Source organism: Poecilia latipinna, unplaced genomic scaffold, assembly GCF_001443285.1.
Source record: "Poecilia latipinna isolate Pla-1442-1.1 unplaced genomic scaffold, P_latipinna-1.0 Scaffold96, whole genome shotgun sequence".
In the NCBI taxonomy this organism is placed as follows: domain Eukaryota; kingdom Metazoa; phylum Chordata; class Actinopteri; order Cyprinodontiformes; family Poeciliidae; genus Poecilia; species Poecilia latipinna.
Window position 1 is genome coordinate 363,320 of NW_015112712.1, and position 6,000 is coordinate 369,319.

The 6,000-nt window shown below is 40.0% G+C and overlaps 1 protein-coding gene across 2 annotated transcripts in view; it reads left to right on the forward strand.

Moving 5' to 3' along the window:
- LOC106942524 (mitochondrial import inner membrane translocase subunit TIM16-like) overlaps window positions 1-6,000 on the forward strand; it is a 113,403-nt gene that overhangs the window by 12,159 nt on the left and 95,244 nt on the right. The gene's annotated exons all lie outside the window — the stretch shown is intronic.

Below are 6,000 nucleotides of genomic sequence, written 5' to 3' on the forward strand. Positions count from 1 at the left end.
AGCCCGCCTCGTGGGCTCTCTGGTTTTGTAAATACGAGGAATCCTGCGAAAACACCGCATGCCCCAGCATATTAAATATCGCATCCCAGAAATACCTGGGAGGTACATCAGCTTGTATGGCAATGAGAGGGGGAGCGTATTTGTGTGTTCACGCTCTGTGTACTTGTGTGGACTCTTTCATCTGTTTACACTATGTGCTCAACCGTGCGTTCTTTATTTGTTTTGAAACTTTCGAGATCTCTCTGAGAAGCGTAGCGAAGATTTCTGATAGTTAACGCCGCTCTCTGTTGTCTGAGCTTGCAATGGGAACTTCAAAGCTTTTCTTTGAAATACTCTGCCCAACAAATTATTCAGTGTAATTCAAATATAATTTAAATGAGCTTTCATGTAACGTACTTGATACTATTGAAGGGGTGATTGAGTTGCGTACTGTTTCTGGTGACAGGGTAAAAGGACATCATCTTCTACAATTTCTAAATCTGTCTTTTTTAAAATTTAACATCAAAATCAAGGCAGCAAGACACTTGATCAGCTATTTTGTCATATACCCCATTATTTTAGTTCAGCAGTTGTGAATTAGATGCATTGTGCATGAAATGTATATTGCAAGGTTATTGATCACCTGCATTGTTACATTTTGTGAAATTAAGTTATAAATGACCACAAACTGTTTTATTCAGAGTTATCTGTGTTTAATCTTAGAAAATCCAGTCCAGAGTGTAATAAAATAGATGGGAAAAGCTCAGGAAAGGAAGCATGGAAAAGTACACCATGCTTGTTCCATTCGAACCCTGAGTTAAGTTTTCTCAACTTCCTCGATTTCTTTGCATAGTTTCTGCATGATATTTGTGTGTGGGCTTTTTTATTAGTTTTTTCATGATCAAAAGCTGAAAAAATTTCTGTATTCAATCAACAAATAATTATGATTAACAAATCCCAGTTGCCAGATTGGCACCCACAGAAGTTCTAATGAAATAGTTGGTACATTTTATTCATTTCTACCATATTTGTTTGTGCATTAGAGGGTTTGGAAAGTTTTGCTTGTTGAGTCATAACTTGTTTGGTTAGAATATTAATATGACTTTACACAGTGGCTCAATTCTCTTTACGAAGTGGGAAGGATGAGAGAATGGGCTCATGCTAAGTGTTTGGTACAGTGGCGGGTCTGTGATGCTGTGGGTCAGTTCCTCTCTGGGAACTTTGGAGTCTATGCCATAACTCTGATTTTTAAAGATCAGTCATTGGAACTGAAACTAAAATGTGCCGCCTTTGGGTTTTCAGTAGGACGATGATCCAGAACATGGTCAAATAGATGAAAATGGGTCACCAGACATATCAGCCCTCTTCCATGAGCGTCCCAATCAGTGGGCCAAAAAGCTGTGAGATGAGCTGAAGAGAAGCAAGCATGACAGTCTAAAGAGATCATGCAAAGGGGAAAGGCCAAAGACCTTTGTTTGGATGCTCTACTCTTGTGAAATGTAGCAGGGGAAGATGAAAAGCTTTGTTGTCGCCTTACTGTCACAAATGTTCTTTGTCAGACTACAAAGAGTCTTTGGTTACTTTAGTCTGCTGGTTTGCTAAACAGCCTTAGAGCCAATTTGAACTGCTTTTCCGCTATCTTAATGATTTCTCTTCTCCCCAAACTCTTTGATTTATTCTTCCGCCCTCATTACCACAGAGACGACCAAGATGTGCAGATGTGATTCAACCCACTGTCCTCTTCACACGGCATATGACTTAACCACCTCAGACCTTCAAAAGTTGAGGCACAGATTTAAGTTATTAGAGGGTTACACTGGTCCTCCTTTTTTTTTCTCCCCTATCTCTCTCTGAAACTTTGAAACACATCAGGTCCAGCAGTCGGAGGCTTTGGTTTTAAAGGCCCCGGAGAACAGATTGGGAAGAGCCTCACCCTGACAGCTTTCAGATGTGCAACTGTCTCTGGAGAATGGGAGAGCCACAGCAGCTCCAATTAGCACCCCATCTGTTGAAGAGTGGTCAACAGGGTGCGGATGACAAATCCTTAACACGCTGAAATGTAGGAGTACAGTAATTTGATTGTACAGGCCAACAAAGCTGCCGAACACCATAAAACATGACAGAATACAGCATTTCTCCTTTTGCTGAGTGGTTTCAGCAAGATTCCTCAAAGTATTTCTTTGTGCCTGATGTGAGGACAGTTGTAAAGCACATTCTCTAACTTGCATTTTGATGAGTAAGTATAAAAACGGCAGGAAAAAGGCCAGCAGGGCCACAAAGAAAAATGAGAAGGCCAACGCAAGGGCCAAACTATTCGACTTTGTAGCGATTCTGGGAGGTCCGGTTGGCTTCTTACATGAGTTACAACTAGTTGTCCTCATCAAGAGAAGCCACAAGTCTTCCTGAAAATAGTTCTGGGCAACAGAAACCCAAGAAAACTGGAGCTTGTTAAAGCAAGTCGGAGATTTCACTTAAAATGCCTCTACAATAAAGAGCTAAATCACAGTTAATGGATTTTACCTGATTCAAGATTCCTCCCAATGTGTTTAGTAAGTAATCCCAGTATTTACATAATTATGTAAAGTTTGTTTTCACTGTACACAATCTTGACCCTCAGCCAATTATTTGTAGCATTGACTAAGATTGAGTGGAGAGACTTTGTGAACACCAAATTTAAAGCACTGCCACAGATACTTTATTGGATTTAGGTCTGGACTTTGACTGGGACATTTACCATAAACCATATGCTTAGATCTAAACCATTGCTTTGTAGATCTGCCTATATGTTTAATGTTGTTATCCTGAGGACAGGTAAAACTCTTCCTTAACTCCAAATATTTTTAAAGCCTCTAACAACTTTTCCTTCTGAATTACCTTCTGTGAGTTGCATCAACAAAACATAATTCTTCTACCACCATCTTTTACAATGTGCATGGTGTAAATTTTCCACCTTATGTATTGATTAGCATGTTGACCAAAAGCTCAGTCTTGATCTCATGTGACAAGAGCACCTTCTACATGTTTGCTGTGTCCTCTAAGTGTTTTCCATCAGCTATGTACTTGAATTTCTTATGGGGTTTTTTCAGCAGTGGCTTTCTTTTAGCAAAATCTTCAAGAAACCTCGGACTTGTACAGCTGTTGTCTTGACCGCTGTTTGTTGTTAAGACAACTAACGGCTGCTGTCTTGACTGATTTTCTCAGCTGATGGATCAGTACATCTCCACCAGTTACCATGGACCAACTAGCTGCTTCTCCGATACCTGACCTGTCAGTTTAACCGGACAGCCATCTAGGATACCATTTATGTTTCATGTTTTTGAATGAACAGTTTTCAGTTAGGGTAGGGTAAACGACGTTCATATTAAATTTCTCTGTTCGCTGAATGCAAATCGACACCACACTTTTTTATTTTTTACATTTTATTTTTGAAAGGTTTTGAAAACCATTCCTGGTTTTCCTTCTACTTCACAATTATGCACCACATTCTGTTGGGCAACCAAATGCATCCCCAATAGAGTTCACAGAAGTTTGTGTTTGTAACATATAAAAATTAAGTCTCGCAAAACGGACACTTTTTAAAAGCACCTGTGTTTAGAACCAAATCTTCAGGGACATTATTGATAGTCTATATTTTGATCCTGATTCAGAGGCTCTATGACTGAGTCAGCCTGCTCTGACTCAGTCATAAGTGGATCTCCCCCCACTACCTCTCCAACCACCAGGTGGGGTAATTAAAGCTCTTAATTACAGTCTTACACTCGCTGTATTTATGGAAAATGGGATTACAGAAGAAAATTAAAGTCTTGGAGAGAACGAGCAGTAAATATTTTGTCTGTAATCTGGTTGTTGAATTTACTAAGCTGGCTCACAAGGTAGAAAATTGTCTGGATGCTTTATTTTTCGGTTTCTCTGCAGTAGAGAGCTTTATTTTGGGAGAAAAAAAGTCTTTATTTGACATGTTATTATTTTTAGCCTCAGTCCTTTTTTTTTCTTATTGGAATAGCCACCTTATGTATTATTTTTCAAACTATTGGGATTGGGGAAGAAAAAGAATCACTCACTTGCTTGTTTAGTTAAAAACACACTCGGTGTGAGAACGGGAAAATGTCGAATGATCAGCTTTTTCTGTTTCTGTAGCCTCTATTCTTGGTTCCAGCCGCCCCGCCATAACATCCCTCGGCTGGCCTCTTTAGATAAGTTGCTTTTGCATCTTTGTGTATTTAGGCCTCTGTGCTACGTTCCTGGTCAAAGCCACAAGACTCCTCAGGCTCTTCACTCACTTATTCTGACCTGATACTAATGAGACACGTGCCTTTGCGGTCGTTTGTCTTTCTTCCACTTGTCTGCATCTTTTGATCTAAATCCCAATGTCTTTGTATTTGCTGCGTGTGTGGATCTGTTATTGAGAGTGCATGTGTGTGCGCGCGCGCCATATGTGCTTCAAATTACAGTGCCGAAAATACCCCTCATAGTTTTGGGCCACTACTGGCCATAGAGCTGTCGATCTGCGGTTGCTGGAAGACGAGGCAGACTGGAAAAGGGAATAGTTTGCTGGACTTGGGGGCCAGATTCCTCTTTTTCAGCCCGAGCTTCTGCTGCTCTGGGTGAAATTAGAGAGCACCGTGGGCTAGAAGGGGTTTGGATCTGATGAGGGAGCGCTGGGCAGGGCCAAAGAAAAGCACAGTGGTTTCAGTACAGTACCATCTTTTATGCCCTTCCATAAATTACAGTCTGAGCTTCCTGGAAGGTGTGTTCTCCGTTCCCGTGATTCACAACGGAGCCAAACTTAACTGTACTTAAGGTTGATCTTGTATTTCTGTTTTGTGCTTAAATTTATCTTTTCATCAAGAGTAAACCACAGGCAGACAGGCTAGGACTTTGTGTGCTCATTTCCCATTCTTTTAGTTTCGGCTCACAGATTAGAAGCTAGATGGAAACAGGCCTCTTGCGCAGCCTGGACAAGGAGGAAATGTGCTTCAATTGTTTTTGATTTCTGGATTGTGAAAAAAAATGTATTCATTGATTACATTCCCCTTTCTATCTCTTCACATATGTCCATCCTCCCCTTCGTTCATCCGTCCCCTCCCTATTGACCACTTTGAAAGTATCTGCAGTATACAGAGCAGAATAGAAATATCCTTTATTTTCCCCACAATGGGGAAAATTTCTGTGCAGCACTTTAAAATCTGGTTAAAAAGGGTTAAAAGTCTGGGAGTTACAGTCTGGGATTTTGACATGAAAAACGTGTGGGAACCCTGAGGACTGAGGTGAAGGCAAAACAGAAAGACGATACGGTTAGGTTTAAAGTAGGCCTCTTTGTTTCTACATGTGTTTTCCTCAATGCCCCTTTTTATTTTAATGTGCAAATCTACAGCTAAAAAAAACTTCTCTGTGATATCAGAATTACAAAATGACCAGGTAAACTTTAGATAAACTCAAGATAAAATGTCACGGCTCATTTTATTTTTAAGAAAGGCTCAATGAAACCACAAAACAACTTATGCATTAGTTTGAATTATTATTATTTTTTTCTTTTTGCATGTTCGGCATGGCTGTAATCCTCATTATCCAAGTTGCGAGAGCAATTTTGGCTCTCAATGCATCCAGTGTTAGGTTTGAGTCATTTAAGCTCTCATTTAACCTTTTATTAATAATAGGTGAAATATTGAGTTGCGTTTGTAAAAATATCTACCTAAACACTTTAAACTCAGTGTCCAATTAGAGATGTAAAAAAATATATATGTTTCCTAGTTTCAAAATTGCCCTGTGCCCTGGACAAGCAAGATTTTTCTCACCGAAGGCTAGTGAAGGAAACTTTTGATGTGTGTTAGTGAGTGAAACTTGTGTGTGTGTGTGTGTATTTGGAAAATGTTTAAAGCAAACCCTAGAGGGATGCAAAGTCAACACTGTGAAAATGTGAAAGAAAACATATTTAAAGAGCAGGCAGCCTTGTTTCAGACTTCACAAGATGCATGATTTAGACCCCCCCCCCCCCCCCTCCCCCCAACACCCACTTCTGCC